This window comes from Colletes latitarsis, chromosome 14 (genome assembly GCF_051014445.1).
Source record: "Colletes latitarsis isolate SP2378_abdomen chromosome 14, iyColLati1, whole genome shotgun sequence".
Classification (NCBI taxonomy): domain Eukaryota; kingdom Metazoa; phylum Arthropoda; class Insecta; order Hymenoptera; family Colletidae; genus Colletes; species Colletes latitarsis.
Genome location: NC_135147.1, coordinates 5,224,656 through 5,239,171, shown reverse-complemented (window position 1 = coordinate 5,239,171; position 14,516 = coordinate 5,224,656).

The following is a 14,516-nucleotide window of genomic DNA, read 5'->3' as shown; positions in this document are numbered from 1 at the left end:
TCACATACTTGTTGATCAGATCATGGTTTTTTTCTGGTTTGTATCACGTAGTAATGTGGTACCACACTAAAACAGTCGATTAAACCTGGTTGCGATCAATATTTTAGAGGATCACGCATGTTAGGTCTGGGTTAGGTCTGGAATTTGCTCTCATTAGGCTCATACTTTCGCATATTTCGCACACTTGATGGCCAGATCCTGGGTTTTTTCCGGGTTTGGATCACGTAGTAATGTGGTGCCACACTGAAACAGTCGATTAAGCCAGGTCTCGATCAATATTTTAAAGGATAACGCATGTTAGGTCTGGGTTAGGTCTGGAATTTGCTCTCATTAGGCTCATACTTTCGCATTCTTCACATACTTGTTGTACATATCCTGGGTTTTTTCTGGTTTGGATCAGGTAGTAATATGATACTACACTGGAACAGTCGATTAAACCCGGTTTCGATCAATATTTTAGAGGTTAACGCATGTAAGGTCTAGGTTAGGTCTGGGATTTGCTCTCATCAGCTTCATACTTTCCCATATTTCGCACACTTGTTGGCCAGATCCTCGGATTTTTCTGGTTTGGATCTGGCAGTAATGTGGTACCACACTGGAGCAGTCGATTAAACCCTGTTTCGATCAATACTTTAGAGGATAACGCATGCTAGGTCTGGGTTAGGTCTGGGACTTGCCCTCATCAGGCTCATACCTTCGCATTCTTCACATACTTGTTGAACAGATCCTGGGTTTTTTCTGGTTTGGACCACGTAGTAATGTGGTACCACACTGAAACAGTCGACTAAGCCTGGTCTCGATCAATATTTTAGAGGATAACGCATCTTAGGTCTGGGCTAAGTCTAGTATTTGCCCTAATCAGGCTCATACTTTCGCATTTCACGCATACTTGTTGGTTAGATCCTGAGCTTTGTATAGTTTGGATCACGTAGTAATGTGGTACCACACTGAAACAGTCGATTAAACCTGGCCACGATCAATATTTTACAGGATATCACATGCTAGGTCTGGGTTAGGTCTGGCAATTGCCCCCATCAGACCCATACTTTCGCATTCTTCACATACTTGTTGATCAGATCCTGGTTTTTTTCTGGTTTGTATCACGTAGTAATGTGGTACCACACTAAAACAGTCGATTAAACCTGGTTGCGATCAATATTTTAGAGGATCACGCATGTTAGGTCTGGGTTAGGTCTGGAATTTGCTCTCATTAGGCTCATACTTTCGCATATTTCGCACACTTGATGGCCAGATCCTGGGTTTTTTCCGGGTTTGGATCACGTAGTAATGTGGTGCCACACTGAAACAGTCGATTAAGCCAGGTCTCGATCAATATTTTAAAGGATAACGCATGTTAGGTCTGGGTTAGGTCTGGGATTTGCTCTCATCAGCTTCATACTTACCCATATTTCGCACACTTGTTGGCCAGATCCTCGGATTTTTCTGGTTTGGATCTGGCAGTAATGTGGTACCACACTGGAGCAGTCGATTAAACCCTGTTTCGATCAATACTTTAGAGGATAACGCATGCTAGGTCTGGGTTAGGTCTGGGACTTGCCCTCATCAGGCTCATACCTTCGCATTCTTCACATACTTGTTGATCAGATCCTGGTTTTTTTCTGGTTTGTATCACGTAGTAATGTGGTACCACACTAAAACAGTCGATTAAACCTGGTTGCGATCAATATTTTAGAGGATAACGCATGTTAGGTCTGGGTTAGGTCTGGAATTTGCTCTCATTAGGCTCATACTTTCGCATATTTCGCACACTTGTTGGCCAGATCCTGGGTTTTTTCTGGGTTTGAATCAGGTAGTAATGTGGTACCATACTAAAACAGACGATTAAGCCTGGTCTCGATGAATATTTTAGAGGATAACGCATGTTAGGTCTGGGTTAAGTCTGGTATTTGCCATCATCAGGTTCATACTTTCGCATTTCTTGCATGCTTGTTGAACAGATCCTGGGTTTTTCTGATTTGAATCACGTAGTAATGTGGTACCACACTGAAACAGTCGACTAAACCTGGCCACGATCAATATTTTAGAGGATAACACATGCTAGGTCTGGGTTAGGTCTGGCATTTGCCCCCATCAGACCCATACTTTCGCATTCTTCACATACTTGTTGATCAGATCATGGTTTTTTTCTGGTTTGTATCACGTAGTAATGTGGTACCACATTAAAACAGTCGATTAAACCTGGTTGCGATCAATATTTTAGAGGATAACGCATGTTAGGTCTGGGTTAGGTCTGGAATTTGCTCTCATTAGGCTCATACTTTCGCATATTTCGCACACTTGTTGGCCAGATCCTCGGATTTTTCTGGTTTGGATCAGGCAGTAATGTGGTACCACACTGGAGCAGTCGATTAAACCCTGTTTCGATCAATACTTTAGAGGATAACGCATGCTAGGTCTGGGTTAGGTCTGGGACTTGCCCTCATCAGGTTCATACTTTCGCATTTCTTGCATACTTGTTGAACAGATCCTGGGTTTTTTCTGATTTGAATCACGTAGTAATGTGGTACCACACTGAAACAGTCGACTAAACCTGGCCACGATCAATATTTTAGAGGATAACACATGCTAGGTCTGGGTTAGGTCTGGCATTTGCCCCCATCAGACCCATACTTTCGCATTCTTCACATACTTGTTGAACAGATCCTGGGTTTTTTCTGGTTTTGATCACGTAGTAATGTGGTACTACTCTGAAACAGTCGATTAAGCCTGGTGTCGACCAATGTTTTAGAGGACAACGCATGTTAGATCTGGGTTAGGTCTGGAATTTGCTCTCATTAGGCTCATACTTTCGCATATTTCGCACACTTGTTGGCCAGATCCTGGGTTTTTTCCGGGTTTGGATCACGTAGTAATATGGTGCCACACTGAAACAGTCGATTAAGCCAGGTCTCGATCAATATTTTAAAGGATAACGCATGTTAGGTCTGGGTTAGGTCTGGAATTTGCTCTCATTAGGCTCATACTTTCGCATTCTTCACATACTTGTTGTACATATCCTGGGTTTTTTCTGGTTTGGATCAGGTAGTAATATGATACTACACTGGAACAGTCGATTAAGCCCGGTTTCGATGAATATTTTAGAGGTTAACGCATGTAAGGTCTAGGTTAGGTCTGGGATCTGCTCTCATCAGCTTCATACTTTCCCATATTTCGCACACTTGTTGGCCAGATCCTGGGTTTTTTCTGGGTTTGAATCAGGTAGTAATGTGGTACCATACTGAAACAGACGATTAAACCTGGTCTCGATGAATATTTTAGAGGATAACGCATGTTAGGTCTGGGTTAAGTCTGGTATTTGCCATCATCAGGTTCATACTTTCGCATTTCTTGCATACTTGTTGAACAGATCCTGGGTTTTTTCTGATTTGAATCACGTAGTAATGTGGTACCACACTGAAACAGTCGATTAAACCTGGCCACGATCAATATTTTAGAGGATAACACATGCTAGGTCTGGGTTAGGTCTGGCATTTGCCCCCATCAGACCCATACTTTCGCATTCTTCACATACTTGTTGATCAGATCATGGTTTTTTTCTGGTTTGTATCACGTAGTAATGTGGTACCACACTAAAACAGTCGATTAAACCTGGTTGCGATCAATATTTTAGAGGATCACGCATGTTAGGTCTGGGTTAGGTCTGGAATTTGCTCTCATTAGGCTCATACTTTCGCATATTTCGCACACTTGTTGGCCAGATCCTGGGTTTTTTCCGGGTTTGGATCACGTAGTAATGTGGTGCCACACTGAAACAGTCGATTAAGCCAGGTCTCGATCAATATTTTAAAGGATAACGCATGTTAGGTCTGGGTTAGGTCTGGAATTTGCTCTCATTAGGCTCATACTTTCGCATTCTTCACATACTTGTTGTACATATCCTGGGTTTTTTCTGGTTTGGATCAGGTAGTAATATGATACTACACTGGAACAGTCGATTAAACCCGGTTTCGATCAATATTTTAGAGGTTAACGCATGTAAGGTCTAGGTTAGGTCTGGGATTTGCTCTCATCAGCTTCATACTTTCCCATATTTCGCACACTTGTTGGCCAGATCCTCGGATTTTTCTGGTTTGGATCTGGCAGTAATGTGGTACCACACTGGAGCAGTCGATTAAACCCTGTTTCGATCAATACTTTAGAGGATAACGCATGCTAGGTCTGGGTTAGGTCTGGGACTTGCCCTCATCAGGCTCATACTTTCGCATTCTTCACATACTTGTTGAACAGATCCTGGGTTTTTTCTGGTTTGGACCACGTAGTAATGTGGTACCACACTGAAACAGTCGACTAAGCCTGGTCTCGATCAATATTTTAGAGGATAACGCATCTTAGGTCTGGGTTAAGTCTAGTATTTGCCCTAATCAGGCTCATACTTTCGCATTTCTCGCATACTTGTTGGCCAGATCCTGAGCTTTGTATGGTTTGGATCACGTAGTAATGTGGTACCACACTGAAACAGTCGATTAAACCTGGCCACGATCAATATTTTAGAGGATAACGCATCTTAGGTCTGGGCTAAGTCTAGTATTTGCCCTTATCAGGCTCACACTTTCGCATTTCACGCATACTTGTTGGTTAGATCCTGAGCTTTGTATGGTTTGGATCACGTAGTAATGTGGTACCACACTGAAACAGTCGATTAAACCTGGCCACGATCAATATTTTAGAGGATATCACATGCTAGGTCTGGGTTAGGTCTGGCATTTGCCCACATCAGACCCATACTTTCGCATTCTTCACATACTTGTTGATCAGATCCTGGTTTTTTTCTGGTTTGTATCACGTAGTAATGTGGTACCACACTAAAACAGTCGATTAAACCTGGTTGCGATCAATATTTTAGAGGAAAACGCATGTTAGGTCTGGGTTAGGTCTGGAATTTGCTCTCATTAGGCTCATACTTTCGCATATTTCGCACACTTGTTGGCCAGATCCTGGGTTTTTTCTGGGTTTGAATCAGGTAGTAATGTGGTACCACACTGAAACAGACGATTGAGCCTGGTCTCGATCAATATTTTAGAGGATAACGCATGTTAGGTCTGGGTTAAGTCTGGTATTTGCCATCATCAGGCTCATACTTTCGCATTTCTCGCATACTTGTTGGCCAGATCCTGATCTTTGTATGGTTTGGATCACGTAGTAATGTGGTACCACACTGAAACAGTCGATTAAACCTGGCCACGATCAATATTTTAGAGGATAACGCATCTTAGGTCTGGGCTAAGTCTAGTATTTGCCCTTATCAGGCTCATACTTTCGCATTTCACGCATACTTGTTGGTTAGATCCTGAGCTTTGTATGGTTTGGATCACGTAGTAATGTGGTACCACACTGAAACAGTCGATTAAACCTGGCCACGATCAATATTTTAGAGGATAACGCATGTTAGGTCTGGGTTAAGTCTGGTATTTGCCATCATCAGGTTCATACTTTCGCATTTCTTGCATGCTTGTTGAACAGATCCTGGGTTTTTCTGATTTGAATCACGTAGTAATGTGGTACCATACTGAAACAGTCGACTAAACCTGGCCACGATCAATATTTTAGAGGATAACACATGCTAGGTCTGGGTTAGGTCTGGCATTTGCCCCCATCAGACCCATACTTTCGCATTCTTCACATACTTGTTGATCAGATCATGGTTTTTTTCTGGTTTGTATCACGTAGTAATGTGGTACCACATTAAAACAGTCCATTAAACCTGGTTGCGATCAATATTTTAGAGGATAACGCATGTTAGGTCTGGGTTAGGTCTGGAATTTGCTCTCATTAGGCTCATACTTTCGCATATTTCGCACACTTGTTGGCCAGATCCTGGGTTTTTTCTGGGTTTGGATCACGTAGTAATGTGGTGCCACACTGAAACAGTCGATTAAGCCAGGTCTCGATCAATATTTTAAAGGATAACGCATGTTAGGTCTGGGTTAAGTCTGGTATTTGCCATCATCAGGCTCATACTTTCGCATTCTTCACATACTTGTTGTACATATCCTGGGTTTTTTCTGGTTTGGATCAGGTAGTAATATGATACTACACTGGAACAGTCGATTAAACCCGGTTTCGATCAATATTTTAGAGGTTAACGCATGTAAGGTCTAGGTTAGGTCTGGGATTTGCTCTCATCAGCTTCATACTTTCCCATATTTCGCACACTTGTTGGCCAGATCCTCGGATTTTTCTGGTTTGGATCTGGCAGTAATGTGGTACCACACTGGAGCAGTCGATTAAACCCTGTTTCGATCAATACTTTAGAGGATAACGCATGCTAGGTCTGGGTTAGGTCTGGGACTTGCCCTCATCAGGCTCATACTTTCGCATTCTTCACATACTTGTTGAACAGATCCTGGGTTTTTTCTGGTTTGGACCACGTAGTAATGTGGTACCACACTGAAACAGTCGACTAAGCCTGGTCTCGATCAATATTTTAGAGGATAACGCATCTTAGGTCTGGGTTAAGTCTAGTATTTGCCCTAATCAGGCTCATACTTTCGCATTTCTCGCATACTTGTTGGCCAGATCCTGAGCTTTGTATGGTTTGGATCACGTAGTAATGTGGTACCACACTGAAACAGTCGATTAAACCTGGCCACGATCAATATTTTAGAGGATAACGCATCTTAGGTCTGGGCTAAGTCTAGTATTTGCCCTTATCAGGCTCACACTTTCGCATTTCACGCATACTTGTTGGTTAGATCCTGAGCTTTGTATGGTTTGGATCACGTAGTAATGTGGTACCACACTGAAACAGTCGATTAAACCTGGCCACGATCAATATTTTAGAGGATATCACATGCTAGGTCTGGGTTAGGTCTGGCATTTGCCCACATCAGACCCATACTTTCGCATTCTTCACATACTTGTTGATCAGATCCTGGTTTTTTTCTGGTTTGTATCACGTAGTAATGTGGTACCACACTAAAACAGTCGATTAAACCTGGTTGCGATCAATATTTTAGAGGAAAACGCATGTTAGGTCTGGGTTAGGTCTGGAATTTGCTCTCATTAGGCTCATACTTTCGCATATTTCGCACACTTGTTGGCCAGATCCTGGGTTTTTTCTGGGTTTGAATCAGGTAGTAATGTGGTACCACACTGAAACAGACGATTGAGCCTGGTCTCGATCAATATTTTAGAGGATAACGCATGTTAGGTCTGGGTTAAGTCTGGTATTTGCCATCATCAGGCTCATACTTTCGCATTTCTCGCATACTTGTTGGCCAGATCCTGATCTTTGTATGGTTTGGATCACGTAGTAATGTGGTACCACACTGAAACAGTCGATTAAACCTGGCCACGATCAATATTTTAGAGGATAACGCATCTTAGGTCTGGGCTAAGTCTAGTATTTGCCCTTATCAGGCTCATACTTTCGCATTTCACGCATACTTGTTGGTTAGATCCTGAGCTTTGTATGGTTTGGATCACGTAGTAATGTGGTACCACACTGAAACAGTCGATTAAACCTGGCCACGATCAATATTTTAGAGGATAACGCATGTTAGGTCTGGGTTAAGTCTGGTATTTGCCATCATCAGGTTCATACTTTCGCATTTCTTGCATGCTTGTTGAACAGATCCTGGGTTTTTCTGATTTGAATCACGTAGTAATGTGGTACCATACTGAAACAGTCGACTAAACCTGGCCACGATCAATATTTTAGAGGATAACACATGCTAGGTCTGGGTTAGGTCTGGCATTTGCCCCCATCAGACCCATACTTTCGCATTCTTCACATACTTGTTGATCAGATCATGGTTTTTTTCTGGTTTGTATCACGTAGTAATGTGGTACCACATTAAAACAGTCCATTAAACCTGGTTGCGATCAATATTTTAGAGGATAACGCATGTTAGGTCTGGGTTAGGTCTGGAATTTGCTCTCATTAGGCTCATACTTTCGCATATTTCGCACACTTGTTGGCCAGATCCTGGGTTTTTTCTGGGTTTGGATCACGTAGTAATGTGGTGCCACACTGAAACAGTCGATTAAGCCAGGTCTCGATCAATATTTTAAAGGATAACGCATGTTAGGTCTGGGTTAAGTCTGGTATTTGCCATCATCAGGCTCATACTTTCGCATTCTTCACATACTTGTTGTACATATCCTGGGTTTTTTCTGGTTTGGATCAGGTAGTAATATGATACTACACTGGAACAGTCGATTAAACCCGGTTTCGATCAATATTTTAGAGGTTAACGCATGTAAGGTCTAGGTTAGGTCTGGGATTTGCTCTCATCAGCTTCATACTTTCCCATATTTCGCACACTTGTTGGCCAGATCCTCGTATTTTTCTGGTTTGGATCAGGCAGTAATGTGGTACCACACTGGAGCAGTCGATTAAACCCTGTTTCGATCAATACTTTAGAGGATAACGCATGCTAGGTCTGGGTTAGGTCTGGGACTTGCCCTCATCAGGCTCATACTTTCGCATTCTTCACATACTTGTTGAACAGATCCTGGGTTTTTTCTGGTTTTCATCACGTAGTAATGTGGTACTACTCTGAAACAGTCGATTAAGCCTGGTGTCGACCAATGTTTTAGAGGACAACGCATGTTAGATCTGGGTTAGGTCTGGGACTTGCCCTCATCGGCCTCATACTTTCGCATTCTTCACATACTTGTTGAACAGATCCTGGGTCTTTTCTGGTTTGGTTCACGTAGTAATGTGGTACTACACTGGAGCAGTCGATTAAACCTGGTTTCAATCAATATTTTAGAGGATAGCGCATGTTAGGTCTAGGCTAGGTATGGGATTTGCCCTCACCAGGCTCATACAATCGCATATTTCGCATTCTTGTTGGCCAGATCCCGGTCTTCTTCTGGTTCGAATCACGTAGTATTGTGGTAACACACAGAAACAGTCGATTAAGCCTGGTCTCGATCAATATTTCAGAGGATAACGCATGTTAGGTCTGGGTTAGGTCTTGGACTTGCCCTCATCAGCCTCATACAATCGCATATTTCGCATTCTTGTTGGCCAGATCCCGGTCTTCTTCTGGTTTGAATCACGTAGTATTGTGGCAACACACTGAAAGAGTCGATTAAACCTGGTCTAGAACAATATTTTAGAGGATAACGCATGTTAGGTCTGGGTTAGGTCTGGGGCTTGCCCTAATCAGGCTCATACTTTCGCATTCTTCACATACTTGTTGAGCAGATCCTGGGTTTTTTCTGGTTTGTATCACGTAGGAATGTGGTACCACACTGAAACAGTCGACTAAGCCTGGTCTCGATCAATATTTTAGAGGATAACGCATCTTAGGTCTGGGCTAAGTCTAGTATTTGCCCTAATCAGGCTCATACTTTCGCATTTCTCGCATACTTGTTGGCCAGATCCTGAGCTTTGTATGGTTTGGATCACGTAGTAATGTGGTACCACACTGAAACAGTCGATTAAACCTGGCCACGATCAATATTTTAGAGGATAACGCATCTTAGGTCTGGGCTAAGTCTAGTATTTGCCCTTATCAGGCTCACACTTTCGCATTTCACGCATACTTGTTGGTTAGATCCTGAGCTTTGTATGGTTTGGATCACGTAGTAATGTGGTACCACACTGAAACAGTCGATTAAACCTGGCCACGATCAATATTTTAGAGGATATCACATGCTAGGTCTGGGTTAGGTCTGGCATTTGCCCCCATCAGACCCATACTTTCGCATTCTTCACATACTTGTTGATCAGATCCTGGTTTTTTTCTGGTTTGTATCACGTAGTAATGTGGTACCACACTAAAGCAGTCGATTAAACCTGGTTGCGATCAATATTTTAGAGGAAAACGCATGTTAGGTCTGGGTTAGGTCTGGAATTTGCTCTCATTAGGCTCATACTTTCGCATATTTCGCACACTTGTTGGCCAGATCCTGGGTTTTTTCTGGGTTTGAATCAGGTAGTAATGTGGTACCACACTGAAACAGACGATTGAGCCTGGTCTCGATCAATATTTTAGAGGATAACGCATGTTAGGTCTGGGTTAAGTCTGGTATTTGCCATCATCAGGCTCATACTTTCGCATTTCTCGCATACTTGTTGGCCAGATCCTGAGCTTTGTATGGTTTGGATCACGTAGTAATGTGGTACCACACTGAAACAGTCGATTAAACCTGGCCACGATCAATATTTTAGAGGATAACGCATGTTAGGTCTGGGTTAGGTCTGGAATTTGCTCTCATTAGGCTCATACTTTGGCATATTTCGCACACTTGTTGGCCAGATCCTGGGTTTTTTCTGGGTTTGGATCACGTAGTAATGTGGTGCCACACTGAAACAGTCGATTAAGCCAGGTCTCGATCAATATTTTAAAGGATAACGCATGTTAGGTCTGGGTTAAGTCTGGTATTTGCCATCATCAGGCTCATACTTTCGCATTCTTCACATACTTGTTGTACATATCCTGGGTTTTTTCTGGTTTGGATCAGGTAGTAATATGATACTACACTGGAACAGTCTATTAAACCCGGTTTCGATCAATATTTTAGAGGTTAACGCATGTAAGGTCTAGGTTAGGTCTGGGATTTGCTCTCATCAGCTTCATACTTTCCCATATTTCGCACACTTGTTGGCCAGATCCTCGGATTTTTCTGGTTTGGATCAGGCAGTAATGTGGTACCACACTGGAGCAGTCGATTAAACCCTGTTTCGATCAATACTTTAGAGGATAACGCATGCTAGGTCTGGGTTATGTCTGGGACTTGCCCTCATCAGACTCATACTTTCGCATTCTTCACATACTTGTTGAACAGATCCTGGGTTTTTTCTGGTTTTGATCACGTAGTAATGTGGTACTACTCTGAAACAGTCGATTAAGCCTGGTGTCGACCAATGTTTTAGAGGACAACGCATGTGAGATCTGGGTTAGGTCTGGAATTTGCTCTCATTAGGCTCATACTTTCGCATATTTCGCACACTTGTTGGCCAGATCCTGGGTTTTTTCCGGGTTTGGATCACGTAGTAATGTGGTGCCACACTGAAACAGTCGATTAAGCCAGGTCTCGATCAATATTTTAAAGGATAACGCATGTTAGGTCTGGGTTAGGTCTGGAATTTGCTCTCATTAGGCTCATACTTTCGCATTCGTCACATACTTGTTGTACATATCCTGGGTTTTTTCTGGTTTGGATCAGGTAGTAATATGATACTACACTGGAACAGTCGATTAAACCCGGTTTCGATCAATATTTTAGAGGTTAACGCATGTAAGGTCTAGGTTAGGTCTGGGATTTGCTCTCATCAGCTTCATACTTTCCCATATTTCGCACACTTGTTGGCCAGATCCTCGGTTTTTTCTGGGTTTGAATCAGGTAGTAATGTGGTACCATACTGAAACAGACGATTAAACCTGGTCTCGATGAATATTTTAGAGGATAACGCATGTTAGGTCTGGGTTAAGTCTGGTATTTGCCATCATCAGGTTCATACTTTCGCATTTCTTGCATACTTGTTGAACAGATCCTGGGTTTTTTCTGATTTGAATCACGTAGTAATGTGGTACCACACTGAAACAGTCGATTAAACCTGGCCACGATCAATATTTTAGAGGATAACACATGCTAGGTCTGGGTTAGGTCTGGCATTTGCCCCCATCAGACCCATACTTTCGCATTCTTCACATACTTGTTGATCAGATCATGGTTTTTTTCTGGTTTGTATCACGTAGTAATGTGGTACCACACTAAAACAGTCGATTAAACCTGGTTGCGATCAATATTTTAGAGGATCACGCATGTTAGGTCCGGGTTAGGTCTGGAATTTGCTCTCATTAGGCTCATACTTTCGCATATTTCGGACACTTGTTGGCCAGATCCTGGGTTTTTTCCGGGTTTGGATCACGTAGTAATATGGTGCCACACTGAAACAGTCGATTAAGCCAGGTCTCGATCAATATTTTAAAGGATAACGCATGTTAGGTCTGGGTTAGGTCTGGAATTTGCTCTCATTAGGCTCATACTTTCGCATTCTTCACATACTTGTTGTACATATCCTGGGTTTTTTCTGGTTTGGATCAGGTAGTAATATGATACTACACTGGAACAGTCGATTAAACCCGGCTTCGATCAATATTTTAGAGGTTAACGCATGTAAGGTCTAGGTTAGGTCTGGGATTTGCTCTCATCAGCTTCATACTTTCCCATATTTCGCACACTTGTTGGCCAGATCCTCGGATTTTTCTGGTTTGGATCTGGCAGTAATGTGGTACCACACTGGAGCAGTCGATTAAACCCTGTTTCGATCAATACTTTAGAGGATAACGCATGCTAGGTCTGGGTTAGGTCTGGGACTTGCCCTCATCAGGCTCATACTTTCGCATTCTTCACATACTTGTTGAACAGATCCTGGGTTTTTTCTGGGTTTGAATCAGGTAGTAATGTGGTACCACACTGAAACAGACGATTGAGCCTGGTCTCGATCAATATTTTAGAGGATAACGCATGTTAGGTCTGGGTTAAGTCTGGTATTTGCCATCATCAGGCTCATACTTTCGCATTTCTCGCATACTTGTTGGCCAGATCCTGATCTTTGTATGGTTTGGATCACGTAGTAATGTGGTACCACACTGAAACAGTCGATTAAACCTGGCCACGATCAATATTTTAGAGGATAACGCATCTTAGGTCTGGGTTAGGTCTGGCATTTGCCCCCATCAGACCCATACTTTCGCATTCTTCACATACTTGTTGATCAGATCCTGGTTTTTTTCTGGTTTGTATCACGTAGTAATGTGGTACCACACTAAAACAGTCGATTAAACCTGGTTGCGATCAATATTTTAGAGGATAACGCATGTTAGGTCTGGGTTAGGTCTGGAATTTGCTCTCATTAGGCTCATACTTTCGCATATTTCGCACACTTGTTGGCCAGATCCTGGGTTTTTTCTGGGTTTGAATCAGGTAGTAATGTGGTACCATACTGAAACAGACGATTAAGCCTGGTCTCGATGAATATTTTAGAGGATAACGCATGTTAGGTCTGGGTTAAGTCTGGTATTTGCCATCATCAGGTTCATACTTTCGCATTTCTTGCATGCTTGTTGAACAGATCCTGGGTTTTTCTGATTTGAATCACGTAGTAATGTGGTACCACACTGAAACAGTCGACTAAACCTGGCCACGATCAATATTTTAGAGGATAACACATGCTAGGTCTGGGTTAGGTCTGGCATTTGCCCCCATCAGACCCATACTTTCGCATTCTTCACATACTTGTTGATCAGATCATGGTTTTTTTCTGGTTTGTATCACGTAGTAATGTGGTACCACATTAAAACAGTCGATTAAACCTGGTTGCGATCAATATTTTAGAGGATAACGCATGTTAGGTCTGGGTTAGGTCTGGAATTTGCTCTCATTAGGCTCATACTTTCGCATATTTCGCACACTTGTTGGCCAGATCCTGGGTTTTTTCTGGGTTTGGATCACGTAGTAATGTGGTGCCACACTGAAACAGTCGATTAAGCCAGGTCTCGATCAATATTTTAAAGGATAACGCATGTTAGGTCTGGGTTAAGTCTGGTATTTGCCATCATCAGGCTCATACTTTCGCATTCTTCACATACTTGTTGTACATATCCTGGGTTTTTTCTGGTTTGGATCAGGTAGTAATATGATACTACACTGGAACAGTCGATTAAACCCGGTTTCGATCAATATTTTAGAGGTTAACGCATGTAAGGTCTAGGTTAGGTCTGGGATTTGCTCTCATCAGCTTCATACTTTCCCATATTTCGCACACTTGTTGGCCAGATCCTCGGATTTTTCTGGTTTTGATCACGTAGTAATGTGGTACTACTCTGAAACAGTCGATTAAGCCTGGTGTCGACCAATGTTTTAGAGGACAACGCATGTTAGATCTGTGTTAGGTCTGGGACTTGCCCTCATCGGCCTCATACTTTCGCATTCTTCACATACTTGTTGAACAGATCCTGGGTCTTTTCTGGTTTGGGTCACGTAGTAATGTGGTACTACACTGGAGCAGTCGATTAAACCTGGTTTCAATCAATATTTTAGAGGATAGCGCATGTTAGGTCTAGGCTAGGTATGGGATTTGCCCTCACCAGGCTCATACAATCGCATATTTCGCATTCTTGTTGGCCAGATCCCGGTCTTCTTCTGGTTTGAATCACGTAGTATTGTGGCAACACACTGAAAGAGTCGATTAAACCTGGTCTAGAACAATATTTTAGAGGATAACGCATGTTAGGTCTGGGTTAGGTCTGGGGCTTGCCCTAATCAGGCTCATACTTTCGCATTCTTCACATACTTGTTGAGCAGATCCTGGGTTTTTTCTGATTTGAATCACGTAGTAATGTGGTACAACACTGAAAGAGTCGATTAAGCCTGGTCTCGATCAATATTTCAGAGGATAACGCATGTTAGGTCTGGGTTAGGTCTGGGACTTGCTCTCATCAGGCTCATACTTTCGCATTCTTCACATACTTGTTGAGCAGATCCTGGGTTTTTTCTGGTTTGTATCACGTAGGAATGTGGTACCACACCGA